The sequence below is a fragment of the Paramisgurnus dabryanus genome, chromosome 14, assembly GCF_030506205.2.
Source record: "Paramisgurnus dabryanus chromosome 14, PD_genome_1.1, whole genome shotgun sequence".
In the NCBI taxonomy this organism is placed as follows: domain Eukaryota; kingdom Metazoa; phylum Chordata; class Actinopteri; order Cypriniformes; family Cobitidae; genus Paramisgurnus; species Paramisgurnus dabryanus.
In genome coordinates this window covers 21,364,468-21,384,142 of record NC_133350.1, presented here as the reverse complement: position 1 = coordinate 21,384,142, position 19,675 = coordinate 21,364,468, and the positions used below count along the sequence as shown (strand labels likewise).

General features: G+C 38.7%; 1 protein-coding gene and 1 pseudogene across 3 annotated transcripts in view; both read right to left on the bottom strand.

Annotated features, from left to right (window-relative positions):
• tbl1xr1a (TBL1X/Y related 1a) overlaps positions 1-19,675 on the bottom strand; it is an 87,249-nt gene that overhangs the window by 43,606 nt on the left and 23,968 nt on the right. The window lies entirely within an intron of this gene.
• On the bottom strand, positions 12,398-12,515 carry LOC135719590 (5S ribosomal RNA; annotated as a pseudogene).

Sequence of the window (19,675 nt, the reverse complement as noted above, 5' to 3'; positions counted from 1 at the left end):
GTCAAAGTCTGACAATGGTTTAGAAGTGTGACAATTAAAGCTGGCGAAAAAAATCGTCTGCGATTCTCATGCGCATCTCATCAGTAAAGCCGGTTCGATGATTAGTAGTAAACTGCTATTACCTGCTTTCAGATAGACAATAGGCATTTACTACAGAGAGCTGTATTTCACCAAGAAGCTAGGCAAAATCATGTTCATAATTGTAAAAGATCGTCTTCAATTATGAACGCGATTTTCCCTAGCTTCTTGGTGAAATACAGCTCTGTGTAGTAAATGCCACTCCATCTGAAAGCAGGTGACGGCAATTTACAACTAATCACCGAAACCGGCTTTACTGATGAGACACGCATGAGAATCACAGGCGATTTTTTTTGCCCAGTTCTAGTGACAATAGTAAAACAAATTTTATTTGCAGTTATTTGGCCAAAAACATCACAATTCCTTTTGGTCCGTGTGTGTATTAGTACATGTTAACAATTTGCAAAGTTACAAATTCCAAAGTATACGATGATGCGAGTTTTTTTATTTCCAACTGAAATCTCTTTTCTTGAACTACAATGGACGCAAAGATTGTAAGCAACAGTTTACTTCCATAACAAGTTGGTGTGAACTCAATGCACATTATCATTATTTCGCCTGCTTTTGACTCACAGCCTGTAAGTAGCCTACATTTTCCTTAAAGAATTTTCTACTGACCCAACAATGATTCAAACACCGGTTTTAAGCAGTGTAGAGCAGCGCTTGTTGTTTATCGTTCACAAATGCAAACATGGTTTTATGTTTTAGTACCCTTATCTTATCAGTCGGTTATGTTCTGTTCAAGCCATGCTGGTTGATCGATCAGCTTGGTCATCAGCATTTTCTAGATCAGATTCGGGCTAACATTAATAAGGTAGTAAAAACAATATTATCTACTGTGAGTATTGCTTTGGGAGCTGATCTTCCAAATATGGTGAAGAGCGTCACATTTCTGTCACATGCTTAAGGTATTCGGACAATCACAATGCACTGAATAGCTGGCCAATCGGAGCATACCATGCTTTTCAAACTGATGAGCCTTGAATAAATCGACTTGTTTCAGAAAAGACTGGGCATAAAGGAGCAACAATAATGTACGGTATGTGGAAAATAATGTGTTTTTTTTAACTAAAACCATGTATACATTGCATTCAACCAAATACACAAAATAACATTCTTTTTAGCAACATCAAAGGGGCTCTTAAACAGATCTCCAACCACTATGCATATCCTCAAAAACATTTGCAGACCTTTCAGCTATTCCGGTGTCAAAAGTGCTGCTTAATTCAGATATCACCAGTGAATTGACAACAACAAAACATCTTTGGAAAAACAGTTTTTCATCATCTTCAGCCCCATCCCATAAAAATAACTAAATAAATACGTGCAGTGTTCCAATGAAATATAAACTCTCATCCACCGAATGGTTTTCCACATAAAAAATTGTGGAATCTAAATTTTAAACACGTTTTCTCAAAGACGAGCACAAGTGTCTTGGTAACATAAAACAAAGGGTTCTGTCCTATGTGAAGTGTTTACATCTAAAATGAGTCCTCCATCCAAGTCTTTTCCTTACTTTCTTGCTAGACTATCATCATTACGGCATATTTTTCTTGCACAGCAGCATTTCACCATAGAGATGCCCTTTCCTGAACCTGGACTGTCACCCTTTTAGTGGTCCGGAGTCGAGTCTGGCGAGGGCGGCAGTGCGGAATGAGAGAAAGAGTATAATTGGGTCATCCGAGACCAGCAGAAGAGACGTGCGAGACCGATGAAGGTCAGTAGAGGCAAAATGCGATAAGGTTGCACATGCTTAAAACTGCTTATCAGAGGAAAAAGAACCAGTGAGGCATGCTGGTCAAAAGGCAGTGAGAGTAAAAAAAAGAAACCACAATAGAGAGTCGAGGACATAATACCCGCAGTAAATCATACACAGCACATAAAATAATAAATCTACATGTGATTGCTGCACTGAAAAAACTTCCTAGGACTGGATGCATTTAAGGCTGCATGATTTAATCTAAAATATTGAGATTTTGACAAATATTGTGAGCAGAATTTAAACTGCAAAAAGACAAACATTAAACATCTCATTGCTTCTTGGGAATTGAAACTAAAAAGGCATAAAATCACATTTAAACAGAAGTTGTCAAATTAACAGGAAGAGCAAAACCGGAAAATAATGTGTTCTTTCAAAACAAAGCCATATTTTGCCTTTAAACTGGATCAACTTGACTGCGATTTATAGTGTGTAGCCGTACGCACTCCCCTCCAAACGATGCATCAGTTCTACGCTGACCGCAAGCACTGTGATTGATCATCTGACCCCCTACTGTCAGATGCATTTCTGCTTGCCAACGGTAAAAATAATGACAGGCCAAGTTGAGGAATGATATTTTTTTAACTTAAGCAGCAACAAAAGTCACTGTCTATATTTACCTCCATCACCGCTGATGCTTATCCAACAATGTACACAACAAGCTGCTTCTTCTTCGGCTTTCCCTTGATAATGTGTATAACATGCCCATAAACACTGCCTACCGACGACCGTATAGAGGCTAGAGACATTTTTACTTGTTAAATGAGGAAAGTAATGACTGACAAGACAACGTTGAAGGAAATTGTGCGCAACAGGTCCAGAGCATCAATGACAAATCAGTACTGCTGCTCCCCTGTACAGTTTGGGTGATCGCAAACGGAAGGCAACACGACGTAAGCCCGACGAGCAGGGCGGAGATACATTTTGGTCGCCCAACAAGAATTCCCAATAGTCCCGGGACATCTGGCTAGCGATTTTGCAAGCCCTGCTTTATTGTCTTTATTTACATTGGTAACTTTTCACTCATGATGGCAAACCCTGTTTGAAATATAACATTCAAGGTTCACCCCAAGGATTAGGGATGTATTAGATCGTTTCGGAACAGGGCTTTCGGCACAGTGGGAAATCTTTTGTGTGCGGAATATAGGTAAATTTTTGTGTTTCCACATGAACATATTAAGTGGCGGAAGTCTCCGTATTAAGCGCAAGTCTTCTGTCAAACATATAACATTATTCGGCCAGCAGAAAGATTTTTATTTACTAAGTTGTATATTCGTTTAATTATTGATGTAAACGTTTACGGGGCCGCTTACGTGTCGCGTCTAAAAGTGTGTGTTAAACGTGTGTTAACACGCTGTTTTGTTCTTTCAAAAGTGCGTGAGAGGTTGCGTGTCTTTCGTTGCTATGCAATCATGAGACGTGCTTTCTGTGGCAGCGAGAATAACGGAATGCGTAATCAGATTTTTAATCTGCACCTCACGTCAATCATATAATTGTCACAATGCGATCAGTTACTCTGGTTGGGACAGAGAAGAGCTGTACCCCGGGCTTACTCAGCTGTTACTCAGCTGCGGAGGGGTTCGTTAGTTTAAGTCACAGCTTACTAGGGCTGTTCCGAATACCATTTTTTGAGCTTCGAAGCTCTAGTAGAAATAAAATCGAATATTCGAAGCTTCGGAAGGAGGGGCTGAACATATATTTCTCTTTAATAAAGGCAGGAATCTGTGTGTGTGTGTGTGTCTGTTTATCTACAGTTTTATTATGTGGCGGATATGTTGCTGTGGACTCAAGGGAGTGTAGTGCCTTTTTTCGTGCAATATGGACATGTGACACGTTTAGAATAAACTTTAAGAAATAAACTTAAAAAATACTACAGAACAGCGCAAGCTGGAAGCGGCGTGCCTGTCACGCGTCCTGCGAGAACAGCATTAGTGAAACAAAACACAAGAGCAATACTTTTAATAAGGTAGCCTAACATTTTTCTAACAAATAAACATTCCCGTATCAGAAATTAGCAGCACAGTAATTACTGACAACGTAGGGTAGGCTATTTAAATAAAACAACGAAAATAAATGAACGAAGTTCAACAAACTGTAATAAAACGGTAGCATACTTTCAAAATCAAGTTTATTTATAACACTTACACCATCAATATGTTTTTTTCATCAGCAGAACAATAAAGAAGATATTTTGCAGAAACCCCAGTGCTCCGTCATGCAAGTCAACCGATCCGCACACTTTAAGAGCTAAAGCATATATATCCAATACAACAGTAATCCCTCATAACTCTGTGTGACATATTGACGTCTTGTGAAGCAAATCAATCAGTTTTTGCAAGAAACTGACCGTTATTTACAACACTATTAGCGTGAATGCCAACGCAGGAAGCGCGCTTTCCGTTCGAGGCGATCTCTTCCACTGGTGCTGTTTGATGGCTGTTGACTATGGATGTTGGTCTCTCTGCGCCACCTACAGAGCGGGAGCGTGAAGCGCACTTCCTGCTTGGCAAAAGCTCTGCATTAACGCTGAAAAATATTTATATATATATATTCGAATCTCAAAATTGAAAATCGAATGTCAACCCACGGAACGAATATTCGAATATTCGAATTTTCTGGTCCAGCCCTACAGCTTACATTGGCGACACAAGCAAAGATTAGGAGAAAAATGCAAAAGATAAAAGATGGCTATGTATGCAACTCACTCATCTCAATTTAAGTGTATAATAAGTATATCATCATGTTGCTTGCTATGCAGTTACACATAAAGCAGTTAATAAACAACCTGCAGTTTGCATTTTTTCCCTTACTGTACCGAAAATGAACCGAACAGTGGCTTCAAAACCGAGGTTCACACCAAACCGTGATTTTTGCGTACCGTTACACTCCTACCAGGTTGACTTTGGCTATTCCACGTTTGGGCGCTGTCTGCAAGATGTAATTTATCAGGAGGGCCCGTGGATGTTGAGACAGGAGAGTCCACTATACACAATAAAGTTTGATTCCTGTTCTTTGTTGTCTTGTTGTTTGTTACAAACTTTGTTTACAAAGGTGGATCCACTACTGTTCGTAATCTATCCTGACTTTGCGAATGTCCTGTAAATGACGTGAATCAGAGCTCCTCTTACAGTTTGGTATAGTATAAAAATAATTTGTACTGATGTGTAGAACTCGTCCATCAACGTGTACGTGCAGTTGAGAATGCTTTAAAAACTGTGCGGATGCATGCACATGCGGAAAGTTAATTGTACCCAGGCCTTTACTTTACATACTTGTCTTATGTTTGTTGAAAAACATTTCCCATATAATCCGACCCGACAGCTCAACTTATAAATCATTACTGCTTACCGTAATCATTACTTTCTACCGAGTAAGGTAAGGACACAGATATGAACACTGATTGTTTATGTCCATGCTCAATAAATGATTTTAGTTTACTTCTAATCCTCTAAAAGTTACAGATTGCAGCTTTAGGTGATACATAAAACATAAAATCAGAGTACACTTAAGTTACACATAAATGAAAGGCCTTGGTCTTATCTTAATTTTGTACTATTTCATTTTATTTCATTTTTTGAAGCCAGACAAGTTAAATGTTACCATAATATGTAGCTGAAGGTTTGAATTAACGTAAAAGGTGAAAAGTTGAACTTGGAGACCTTTGCGTTTTCAATTCATATGACAAACGAATATAACCTTTTGTAATTTAATAATCACATTGCCATGCTGCGATATCAATTTAAACCTTACATTTTCTCTGATATGGCATTCCATTATTTTAAGCCTCTAGACTGAGTTTGTAAAGCTAAGTATATTTATAACCCTGACAACAGTAGACCCTGGTGAACACCTGGAACGAAACAGGGTCTGGTGGTGCCTTTGCAATAAACCCATGTTTATCTGTCCAGTCTGTACAAAGACCTCATTTTCAAGCACATGCTTGCAATTACAATGGGGAAAACCAAACCATGATCGATCTTAATCAGATAACCCAAATCAAAAATCATTGCAATTAATAGCTTGTTTACCGAGGAAGTGGGCCATCTGGATTAGCCTGCGGAAGCTGCTGGAACTTGGAAAAAGATAAATCAAATCAAGTTTATATTTACAGAGCACGCTCACATAATATATCATTGTTTTAGTTCCAGACCACGTGTTGATATCTGTTGGGTGCAAGAAAGTCGAGGAAATACAGCTGCCCCACAGAAAGCTTCGAGATGAAAAGATGTGTTTAAAGCAACTCCACCTATAAGCCTAACAAAACAGCATGACCATGATAGAATTTCAGGCAGCAAATGTGCAGTTGGCGTTGCCGTAATCTGGGGCTTTAGATTTACTAACAGTGTGAGCCAATGCAAATGCCTCTTTAGTAAATCTTGTAGTTTTTAACAGGAAAAGGAATAAAGGGGAAAATTTGCACTAATAAATTGTGGGCACAGTTGTTTTTGCAACTGACATTATTGCATATGCATAGGAGTTTCTGTTTCAGACCCAAAATGTATGTGCAGGGCTCCAAACTGCAACCAGTTTTTAAGACAGCGCAAGCATTTTATAAAAGTACTTGCACATGTGCGACCTTCAAATCTGAAATATTTTCTAGTCATTTCATAATGAAAAACGAGGAGATTGCAAGCCCACCAGTAGGCAGTGGCGGATTTCGGCATGGGCGACACGTGTACCTGCCATGGGTGGCATTTTGCAGGGGGGACGGCACAGGCCCTTAGACATCAAGTGCATGTCATGACAAACATGTAAACAAGAAGTATGTGAAGGACGTGAGTATGTATGTCACCAACTCATTACAACATGCTAACTGAATAACACTGGATGTAACTTATTGTATATAAAGTTAAATAAAATAAAATAATGCATTTTACTTGAAACATCCATTACAACCTAACTAGTGATTGTATTTACTCCCATCGGCACACTTATGAAATGGCACTTTTACACTAACTAGCTCTGTTTACAGGGTTCTTGCAGGTTTCAGCAAGTTAAATTTAAGACCTTTTTAAGACCTTTTAAGACCATTATTAGTAAAATTTAAGACCAACACACGACACATAACTAGAAGCATTCAAATGATCTCAGAAAATCTCAAAACGTTCTATTTTTATTGATTCAGTTATAGAAAAAAAATAAAAAACAGTATTAAAACATATAATCAAAATACATAAAAATACATTATGCTTAACCCTATTAGACCGCGAGTGTTAGCGCCAACAATTCTACCCATTGCCCTTTAGGAAGAGACTTCTGACAATGGAAGTCCAAAAAAACTTGGCCGTCACATGATTCATAGAGATTTCAGTTAGTTCATGGAAGCTCATAGTGAGCCAGACCAATACATTGAGTTAAAGGGAAAAGAGCTGTGATTTTTCTTAATGAATAGTTAAGAAGTGCATTGATTTACAATATTTATATAATCACACTAATATGTGTAAGTAGTATTTTTATAAAATTCTACAATGTTTTTTGACAAATACAATCCACTAATATGAGATCAGTTAGAGATCAGAGTCAAAAACACTCCATCCATACATACGTTTTATGCATAAATATGCACTATACCGCCATCACGTTTAATAGCCTCTCTAATTACACAATAACAGATGAATCTGTATTAATAAAATGAAATTTACCATTAAAAGGCTGTTCGTGGTTTGTTATGTGTTGCTAACGTTGTCCACGAAGACCGTTTCTCGCGAAGGCTGCAGCCTCTGAAGGGTCGCATTTCTATCCTGCATACGTCAAAGACGTAAAATATTGTTTCTTCTTCTTCTTAGTTAATCATAAATTGTTGAAATATGCTTATGACTTGCGAATGTAATGCTCAACGTAAATAAACTAGGCTTGATGACGTATGCAGCAGGCTGCCTATGCGACCTCCGGAGGCTGCAGCCTTGAGAAACGGCCTAAAGAGCTCTGATTCTACCGCTATTCATTTAACCGTAACTCCTGTAGCATTTGCGCTTTCCAAAAGTTTGTATTGTTTCTAAAAGAAGACAATTGCGCTTTTTGGAAATATATGGTTTATTACGGTACTTTCTTGCTTTCCGTCTGCCAATCGCTGCTGTTTGTGGAGAGCTGAAGGGGAAGCGCGTTAGGTTTGAGTGCATTGCAGCAGAAAGCAATATTAATGTCTAAAATATAAAACTGTGTAACACTAAAGTTGACACACTGTTGGTGGCTCGTGACTCGACGGCCCAACTGTTTAAGTTAATTTTTAATAAAGCACTGTTGATTTTTTTTCGCTTCTGTGTCCTCTATGTTTCTGAATCTGGCAAATGCTCAGGTAAGCCACGGGCTAATTTAGTTGGTTAAATTACCCCGAAAAAGATTTTTGCTTACACAAAACTAAATTTAAGGATTGTTTCTCACAAACCCACAGTATACAGTCAGATCCACAACACCTGAAATATATCTTATGGCAAGATCTGCGTGGATTACGACAAAGTGCGGAAGGTTCTTTTTACAGACCCACCATCATCCACTTTCTGCCTCCGCCACTGATTAAGTTAGTTCTTCAGCGTTTTAAATTACTATTTAATTTTCTGCGGACAATGCTTTTCGGGAATGAACAGAGGTAAGAAATGTAAGACTTGGGTAAATTAAATTTAAGACCTATTATAAAAATCTGGGTGTTTTTAAGACTTTTTAAGGCCTTAAATTTTATCACATAAACGTCGCACACCTGTGCGATAGGTGCGTAGGAAAAAAGGACTCGAAAGTCCAAATATAGACAAATAGAAAAGAGAGGTCCCACACACTATCCACTTGCAAAAATAGAAAAGATTTATTGCAACGTTTATACAATAGTTGTATAGATGTTTGATGCCTGAAGAAGATCGAAAGACTCTCTTTTCTAAAGGCCTTAAATTTAAAATTCTGAATTTAAGACATTTTAAGACTTTTTAAGACCCCGCTGGAACCCTGGTTTACTAAACCAGGCCCCTGGTGTGAACTTGTGAAACTTCACAAAGGTAGAGCGGTCTAGGATGCATTCCAACAGCTTTCAAACTGGCAGTTATTAGACCCCTCATTAAAAAGCTGCACCTCGACCAGGGTTTTTTTTGGTGAAAAACAGTACATATGAAAAATTCCAATAAGGATTCAAGTCCTACTACAGCACAGAGAAAGCACTGCTTGGAGTTACAAATTACCTCCTTTCAACAATCCGCTCGTGGTGCAATTTCAATTCTTATATTACTTGACCTTAGTGCAGCCTTTGACACAATAGATCACAATCTTATTCAATACACTGGAAAACTATGTTGGCATTAGTTGTCAGGCGTCAGCCTGGTTTAGCCGTATTTAACTCTTTCGCTACCAGCGGGTTTTTTTTAAGTTGCCAGCCAGAGCCAGCATTTTTCATGATTTTCACAAAAGTTTAACACTGATTAACACTGTGTGTAAAACCCGATTAGAGTCAGCCATGAGGCTCCTCCAGGTTTCTATGGCGACTATGGTTCCATGGTTTCTATGGTGTGTTCTTGATGACAGCTTTCATAAATGTATATCCTATTCTATTCCCAAAATAATAAATATCCCAGCATGGCTTACAGTACCAAAGTATATCGTACTGCATTGTACTGTGGCCCTTGTTCCGCAAGACACATCATATCGCCAGGTTCTTGCCGATACACAGCCCTACTATCTAGGGTCAACTAATAGACAATACTATTGTTTATCGACCATAGTCAGACATATGGCTGAGAGCAGGCATTTATGACGGTAGTTGGCATGTTTGCACATCAATTATAATAGTTATCGCACCTGAATTTGTAACGCACCTAAACACATGTGGCATGAACTCTTGCTCAATTGTTATAATTGAGTAGAAAAAAGAACAGAAATAGAAAGGAAACAATAGGGCTGACGATATGACAATCTCACTATGGGGCATATCACCCAAGACCGCTATCACTTTATGTAAATGAAAATAAGTCATGTTAGTCTCAAGTTAAATATGGCGTACCTCAAGGATCAGTTCTAGGCCCTATCCTTTTCTCATTGTATGTTACCTGTTTATTTGATATTCAGATGATACCTAGCCTTACATCTCCTTGCATCCTAACATTCGATTAAATTTTTTTAGTCGATTGTCGGGAGAATTAACGATCGACTATCGATTAATCATTAATATTTTTATCATAAAAAATAATTATTTAAATTTTATCATTCAAAAATGTTGAATACAAAAATACAGCGTGTTTTCCACCATGAGACCTTTATTACAAGATCAGCTTGTGGCAAACAGTTAAACTACATTTAGTTAGACAAACGGAACATATATGCGCTTGAATATGCAGTGCTCTAAAGCAGCGGAACCTGCAGCTGCGAGCCGCATTCTTAAACAGAGACTTAATTTGTTCCAAAAAATCATGACCTCTTCATGATAATTTTTTTTTAATCAAAACGGAAGGTCACAGAAAACGAAGTATGGTGTCAAATATTGCACCCTGGTGGTAAAATGTTGAATTGCTGCCACACAGTGAAATTCATTTAATTGCTTCCAGACACAAGCTTCGCTAGGCAACGCAACCTGCATTAGATAAAAAAAAGTATTCGATTAATCAATAACAAATTAACGTCATCGACTAAAGTCTTAACGATCAATTATCGATCGTCTATTAATCATGCCCATCCCTAGTGTCTGCTGCCTGAATTCAGCGGAGCTGAACGCACGTCACGTCACAGAGCAGCCGGTGTCAGATTTCATTTATGCTTATCAGAGTGTGCGAGACGAGATGACTGACCAGACGATAGCAGAAGCTGCGTGCTTACTCGTTTTTGTTATAATATACATATATGATGTTTAATATAAGCGAGAACGTTTTGTTGTTGTGTTTTTCATCAAGAAAAATAATAAACCCATCATTCAAGCAGCGCTTTATGGAGAAGTAGCCGGTTGCTCTGCTTGGGACTGGCGGGTTCTGTGATAATTACCTGCGCACATTGACTCAAGCACTTAATTACCAGCTGTTGCACTCGCATTGCACGCAAATTCATACACGATTTAACTAGGCATGGGCCGATTACCGTCTTCAAGGTATACCGAGGTTTTAAACAGTCAAGGTTTCAAAACCACTGAAATATTCTGTGATACCGTCTCCAAGGTTTGAGCTGTGTTTATACAAAATTCATTAAATCATTAAGTCATGTGATTGATTTGATGTTTACATTTAATATACATTACAAAAATATTATATATTTTTTGATAGCATATTATAATTTAAAGGCTTTATTTTTATCTGGCATTTAAAAAATAACACATTTTAGTGTTGCAATGGCAAAACCGTAACACCGTGAAACCGTGGTATTTTTGCTAAAGGTTATCATACCGCCAGAATCTTATACCGGCCCATGCCTAGATTTAACGCAGCGTACGCAAGCACTGCATTTAAACAGTTGCGTAATTCAAAAGTGAAAGTAAAATGTGCACGTCTGCATGCACATTTATAAGCCCCTCCCACCCGGTGATACCGGGATCATCGGGTTTGTGACGCGCTGATTAACCGGTGGGAAAATTCTGTCACCGCGGCAACCCTATTTTGCACGAGAGCTTGTCCGGAACTGTTTCTCTTTCCCTGCCTCGTCCTCGAATTTGAGGACACTGACACTTACAGACCCACTTCCATTAAAGCTCATCACACCACCTAGTGACCACGGACCACTTCCCTTTAATTTCAATTTTTTTAATTCTTATAAAATTTATAGTATTTAAAATATAGTATTTTTGCTACTAGATTGCCTAAGTAAAGCTGCCTTGAAACAATTTAACATTTATAAAAAGCGTTATATAACAAAATTTAATTTAAGCGGTTTGATGCAAATTGATAGTTGTCCATGTTTTAAGAAGCACAAGTTAGAACGACTTGCTGTACTCCAAACACTGAACCCATAAAAACATTGCAAACCACAATATTATATAGGTAATTTATCAATTAATGCTTGGTTAAGACATTTCAAATCATTATCGCATTGGTCAAATAACAGCATCAAAATTGCCAATTCACAATAACCAAAAAAAAATCTTGCTAATGGGTAGAGTACATTTTCTAGACCTTAAGTAAACTACTTTTATATCTGCCATCCACCACCCTTTTCCTTAATAATAATAATAATTTGTTACATTTATATAGGTCGTTTCTGCAGCACTCAAAGCGCTTTACATATGAATGGGATAATCTCCTCAACCACCACCAATGTGCAGCATCCACCTGGATGATGCGACGGCAGCCATATTGCGCCAGAATGCCCACCACACACCAGCTTATTAGTGGAGAGGAGACAGAGTGATATCGCCAATTAGTATGAGGGGATGATTAGTAGGCCAACGGGCAAGTTTGGCCAGGATGCCGGGGGCACACCCCTACTCTTTTTCGAAAGACATCTTGGGATTTTTAATGACCACATAGAGTCAGGACCTCGGTTTAACATGTCATCCGAAAGACTGTGCTTTTAGACAGTATAGTGTCCCCGTCACTATACTGGGGTGTTAGGACCCACACAGACCACAGGGTGAGCACCCCCTGCTGGTCTCACTAACAACACCTCTACCAGCAGCAACCTGGTTTTTCCCAGGTGGTCTCCCATCCAAGTACTGACCAGGCTCAGCCCTGCTTAGCTTAAGTGGGCAAGCTGTCTTGGGCTACAGGGTGATATGGCTGCTGGTGGAGTACCAGTACCACCATTAGGGCTGTCAAAATGGCTGAACAAGAACATTCGAAATTCGTCCTAGAAAAATAATAAAATTCGAATTATATTCGAATTATAAAGAGCTACTTTATCTTGGAGAAAATACTCCTAAAAGCCCACAAGAGGGCGCAGCACAAATCCCCAATAATATTAACAAATCATGCACAGCATATTTTTGGTTAAAACGAATGTTATAAACATTAATAAATTAAACATAATTTCTTAAATTCATATGCAAAGGAACAAAAATGCACATAGATATCTGGAAGTGCAAAATGCCTCAACAGCCAGCGTGTGTAGGCTATTAACACAAGAAACTATCCATGTATACATTTACAAATTATTTTATGTACCGTACATTAATTAAATTTAAAAAAAATTTACAGAGCCTCAGTCAATACAGAACATAACGGTGTCTTAATGAAATCAAAATTAACCAGTATATTTGTGCACCTGTAAATGTACAAAACGAATGCCATACATAGACAATGCATATTAATATAGGGCATTTTATATAATATATAAGTAGATAAATGTACGTGTATCTAATAAAGTATGAAAACGAATGAATCTTTATTTAAGCCAAAATAAGTGGGAAAGATCATTAGTTATTTAAATTTTGTCAAGCTTAAACGCTATTCACAACAACTTATATTATATTTTGTGTGTTCCTTGGTTGAAAATATGTAGAAATATAAGCGAGTAATAAAGTACAGAACAGAAATGTTTAACTTACGCGCAGAGCGAAGCCGTTAATAAAGCAGACTCTCCGTAATTAATAGAGGACGTGCTGAAACAGTAGAGTTGGCAGATGATCATCATGTTTATATTTCACGCAGATAATGTTGATGAAAAACTTGCATATCAAATGTCCAGGTGAAAGTCAAGTTTCCAGTCAGTTTTAAAAATAAAGCCACCGCGGCGTTACATTGCAACTCTCTCTTATGCATTGTGGACTCTGTAGATGCTGCTAAACAAGCAGCTGTATTATGGCACTTTCGTGTTGATCAGTTATTTTAAACTTTAAAACTGCATTTAGAAGCAGACGACACTAATTCTGTCATCTCAGCTAGTTTCACTTTGCGGTTGAATTTCAGTTGATGCTCCAAAAACCAAAGGAGCATCACACAGCGCTTTTAATATGTATTCTGTCCGACTCGTAATCCCCACTGTCTTTTCTTGCTATTTTTCAAATGAATAACGCTGGCTTGCTCCGCATAGTTGGCTGAGCCGCTAACGCTCTGTATAACAATCCGCTTCAGTTACGTCATCATAACGTTGCGTGAGCTTCCTGACACAGGTAAAATTCGAATGCAAAGTTTTACGTTCGAATATTCATATTTTTTTTACATTCGACGAATATTCGAAATTCGAATTAAAATTTGACAGCCCTAACCACCATCTACCATTAAAAAATCCATAGGTCATAGAAAAAATCTGAATAAATGAATTATCTGATGTACCCTCTTATTCGATCACAAACATAACCACACTTCAGGCTTGTTGCGATAGTCGGTGTTACCGGTCATTCGACGATTATCACTTGCCCACTGCAGCACCGTCTTCCACGGTCATTTCGATTTTTTCTTGTAATAAAACCGTTAAGTTTAGTTAGAGATAGGGCTGCACGATTCAAGCTAAAATGTGAATCCCGATTTTTTCCATGGGAATTGAGATCCCGATTCTCTCACCCGATTCTCTTTATTTTAACAAAAACATTTATTATGCACTTAACTAAAAAATGTGCTACAGGACTTTCAGTTACAATAACGTTTCTTAAAAGTCTCTTTTTCTTATTTTAGACCCCTTAAAATTTAGAATAATTTAAAATTTGTTAGCTGTTAAATTGCACCTGTGCTTTTTGTACTATCAAACTGGCCAACCTTAAAACTTTAAAAACACTAACGTTAAACCTTTAAAAGACTAAAAGATCAACATTGAGGCATCAGAGAGAAACGCAGACATGTAACAATGTTCCCCTTGTGCGAAAAACCCTTTCTAATGGGAAACGCAAAGAGGCCGTTTCTCAATGTGAAGGCTGCAGCCTCTCTGGAGGTCGCATTTCTAAACTGCGCATCATAAAGACTGTCTAATTTCAGAATATTAACAATTAACGTTATAAAAATGACTAATATTTTTAGTTAATAATAAATTGTTGAAGTATGTTAATGACTTGCGAATGTAATGCTCCGTTAACTCAAATGAACCAGGCTTGATGACGTATACAGCCTGCATGCGATCTCCTGAGGTTGCAGCCTTCCGATTTAGAAACGTCCGGAGCCTGAGGTAAATAATTTCCTTGCCTTTTTTCGAAACCAATGTTGTTGCATCTTCACTTTCTCCGTCGCCACCAGGATTTTCCACAGTGACACTCGTTTATCCTCTCTTTTTTGTGAAAATTGCCGCTCCAGATCCACCAAGTAAACGACTGTGTTTAGGTCTGCCGCCTTGTTATACGTCACGCGAGTGACAGCGGAACGCCGCAAATGAGATGAGAGAGAGGAGAGAAACGATCGGGTCTGATTGGTGAATGAATAGGGTTTGGTTTTACCCTGTATGAGTGTGTGTTAGCAAGTTTGACTGATATTCTTCTTGGGCTGTAATGTAAATACGTGAACACTTGAACGCAGAAACTGAATACACGGAAATACTGTATATGCAAGTGAATCGCCGTCATTTAAAATGAAGATCGCCTATATGTATGAATCGAGATCGTGATTCTTTTTCGATTAATCGTGCAGCCCTAGTTAGAGAGAGCAGACACTAAAAACTGAATGTTTTTGCTGCCTGAATTCAGTGCACGCTGAACGCATGTTACATCACAAAGCAGCAGGTGTCAGATTTCATTTATTACTGTCAGTGTGTGAGGCGAACTGACTGACAGTGACGATGGTAGAAGCCACATGCTTGCTTTGTTATAATATACATATATAATCTTTAATATAAGCGAGATTGTTTTATTGTTGTGTTTTTCATTAAGAATAATAATAAACCCATCATTCAAGCAGCGCTTTATGGAGGAAGAGCTGGTTGCTTAGCTTGAGCTGGCAGGCTCCATCAAAAGTACCTGTGCACACTAGCTCAAGCACTTAATTAAAGAATTGCTGCCCTCGTATTGCATGCAGATTCATAAGCGATTTAACGCATCGTACAGGGTGCTACATTTAAACAATTGCATCTAATTCAAAAGTAAAATGTGCACGGCTGCATGCGCATTTATAAGCCCCTCCCACCCGGTAATACCGGTATCACCGGGTTTGTCACACGCTGATTAACCGGTAGAAAAATTATGTCACCGCAACATCCCTACCACACTTACAAGCGAGTTCATAAATTCAAGCATTTGCCCTAAATCTTTACAACATGCTGAACCTGAGGAGAGCTGGCGCCATGCACGTCTGCTTAAGGTTGAACTACAATTTCACCAGCCGGATGCAACATGACTGATGTGCTTTTGCCAAAGCTTTGCTTTTCACTCTCAGACAACAGATACCATGATCTCCATCTATCACAGCTTGGCAAGAGAAGGTTTCCCATTCCCTACACTGAGTGCAAATACCCTATTACATAGCCTGGCCTTCTTTGTCCAAGCATTGGTCTAATGGACAAAAGTAATTAGGCTAAGTGACAGGGTCCTTCTTCGCATTTGTTAAATGCATATTATCTGCAAGTCCGAGAGATAGTGGTCTAGACAACATGGCTATCTGTGAGATAATGGTCTAGCCAACATGACCAATCTACTGAACGGAAACTCTTGACAGTGGCAGGAGGAAACAAAATACAAAAACTCTCACTTGAAGCGGGAAGCAGAGAGATAATGTGTCATATGCAACACCATCTACGCTGTGTGTGTGCGCAACAAAGGAATCAAAGCTTATAAATAATATTTACTGATAAAACAGAGCATGGGAATTAGGGTAAAACATGCACAAATGCTTTGGTTGGAGTAAAAGGGTATGGCAGCACATTACATGATGATGACAAATTACAAAGCCGCTTAAGCATTGCCAGAGCATTTCAGCAAAAATGTTAACCCCTCAACCTTACACCCCATTCTTTATCTGTGATAAAATATGTTTATTAAATCATCAGAACATAAGTCAAATAGAGGGTGTTTTGAGTCTTAATAAATACTTTCCCCAGGTGCTGTTGTCCTACGCTATTTTCACAAAGACATTCCAGGAAATTAAACAGATAATGTGTCTGAGATTTGACCCGGAACCATTTGATTTTGTTCCATTAAGCTGGTAAACAATCTCAGCTTCAGCAAGAGGAGCTCCCTGGTCTCTTCCTTAATTCCAGTTTCAGACATTTTTTTGCCATGAATGGTGATCTGCATATAGAACCCCCAGTCAAAGAAATGCATGTAAACTATCAGGTCTGGCAAAATCGCTAGCCGACGTCCCACGCCAATTGTAAATTCCTGTTGGGCTACCAAAATGTATCTCTATATATATTTTAATGTTTTGCATTCTCTCAGATTTGGTTAATTCAGGCATCGGGTATTAAAATCGCGTTGGAATGCATGCTCGCGTTTACTTTCACTTTCCATTTGCGATCGCTCAAACTGTACAGGGAGCGGCAGTACTGATTGTGCTGATTACTGATTACTATCCTCACGTGGCACGTGAAATGTCCCGCAGCAAGCTTAAACATTGTTTAGATCGCATCGCATGCACAGTGAAGAGAATTGCAAACTTGCTGACAGATGTCAAAAATCCCTGACAAGAACAAAGAGCTGAGAAGTGCAATTTATTGTAGCTCAAGGTAAATCAAATATCATTGTCAAGGATTGCAATGACAAAATATGACCCCAACATTAGAGGTATGGATTGAGTGTTTCTGTACTGGCAAGCTACGATAAGAAGCTTGCACACAGAGAGTAGAATTTCCGACAACATGCACACAAAATTCAATTCTATGTCGTGTCTTTACCGGACACATATTATTACACACAAAACAATCTCGGCATGTATGCTTGTAAAAAAACAATTATGAATGTCTTAAAGTGAACATTATCAATTGAGAAAGAAATTAGATTTGTGACATTAGGTTCTGTGCAGAACTCGCTCTTAAAGCGACAGTAGCCCCTATTTGTCTGATCGGAAAAATTATCCAATCCGTGACTGGAAAAACATTACATGATCCAAACTGTGAGTCTTGCGATCCATTAAATCTCTATTAAATGGTGAATAAATCTAGCGTGGAGATGAGCAGGAACAGAATATTTTTATTTAGGCTACAACATTATTTCTGCATTTTGTTTGCACAGGGCACATTACAGGACTGATCCCGGCAAGGTTACTGGGACCCCATTCCGAGGAGCGATCTCGGGATTAAATCCGAAACGTCTTTGTTTTCACACAGAAGGCACTCAAAATGTTTCGGCAAGTTTATAGGATCAACGTGCTGTGTAAAAGGGGTTTTAGATGCATTACCATTATCTAATCCTTGTCATTCTTGAGAATTGACAAATGCATCAATAACTTCAAACCTAAACCAAGGAGAATTATTAACCAACTTGATACAGCTCTTATCCTACAAATGCATTTGTGCAACCCAAAGATGAGATCAACCAGTGATATTCTTTGCCAAGAAAATAACACTGTATTGTGATTCCAACTATGCTATACACAATACACAAGACAACACTTCCACTGACCCTCCTTATCCAAATTTGCTAAGGATGCAATGTTTTCTTTGCAGGGGATCACACTACAGCCCGAGTAGCTGTTGCTCGGTTGCAATCCAATTTAACAAGAATGTCACTTTTGATTTGCAGCTTGCTGGCAGAGTTTCAAACTTTATAGCATATTCATTTTTTGGATGCCATCCTTGAAGTTTAAAAGCAAATGTCAGTTTTCAAATAGGATTGAAGTTGCTGTGCAGCAGCGGAAAAATATTCAATCTTGCAGCACACAGCAATCAACACCAGTAATAAATGACATCGAAATAAATCACCCAGGTGTAAAAAGTTCTCGCTTCCCAGAGCTAATCCAAGTATCACCTGTGACTGTATCAGAGGTACAATTTATCATTTGAGTTATCATTAGAATGCATGCAAGAACCAATAAGACTGAAGTTATCGCCATATTTAAATCCAAGTAGGATCTGTTTTTTACATTGAAGCTTTACTAAAAACGAACAAAATATTCTCTCACAAATAGGGCTGAAACACTGCGTTGACAACATGAATTTGTCAATTTGAATACGACGCATCAACTAATCATTCCTCTCCAGTGATGTTTTTGCATTTGAAAGATTTCTGGCCAGGATCACAAACCTGTCATGAGTTTCAGGCTTCAGGGATGAACGCCTAGTATAGCTTAAATTAAACTAGATCAGTAGTAAAAAAAAAATCATCATGAAGCTTTCTTCCTTTTTTAAGCTTATATTTATTAAATTAACCATATGCATAGGCAAACTACCTAATCTAATTCCGACCCACTGCTGTATTTGCGATAGACACAGACAACCGCAGTTCAGTTGCACTTTAAAAGCACTGACTGTGAGGATTAGGGCTGGGACAACGCGTCGACGTAATCGACGACGTCGACGCAAAAAATACGTTGACGCAAAATATGCGCATCGATTCGTCAGACCCAAAAAGGCGGCGCAGTAGAGTAGTAGCAACGCTGGTGGCTTCAGTCCACGCCGGTTTCACACAGCAAGGTTTTTTCAGCGCCCATGTTAACCTGCATGAACCCCACCGCATGAGCAGCGCGAGCTCGGGGCTCTGTAGCAACAGTTCTGCAATCGTTTCTGCGTCGGTTCTGCTGCGCTGCTCACGCTCAATTAAAGCGAAAGTGCTTTGTTTATGGTTTAAATGCTCGTGGAGTTACGCGAAAAAGTGTCATTTACCATAAAATCATGAATGTGATGCCAAGTGTGTCATTTGAGCAATTTAACAGAAAGCAATGAAATATGTCACTGTTGCCAGAAGACTGCGCTTTCATTCACTCTCTGTCCAGCAGTAAATGAGTCCTAATCTATCTTAACTAGGGCTGGGACAACGCGTCGACGTAATCGACGACGTCGACGTAATCGACGACGTCGACGCAAAAAATACGTAGACACAAAATATGCGCGTCGATTCGTCAGACCCAAAAAGGCGGCGCTGTAGAGTAGTAGCAACAC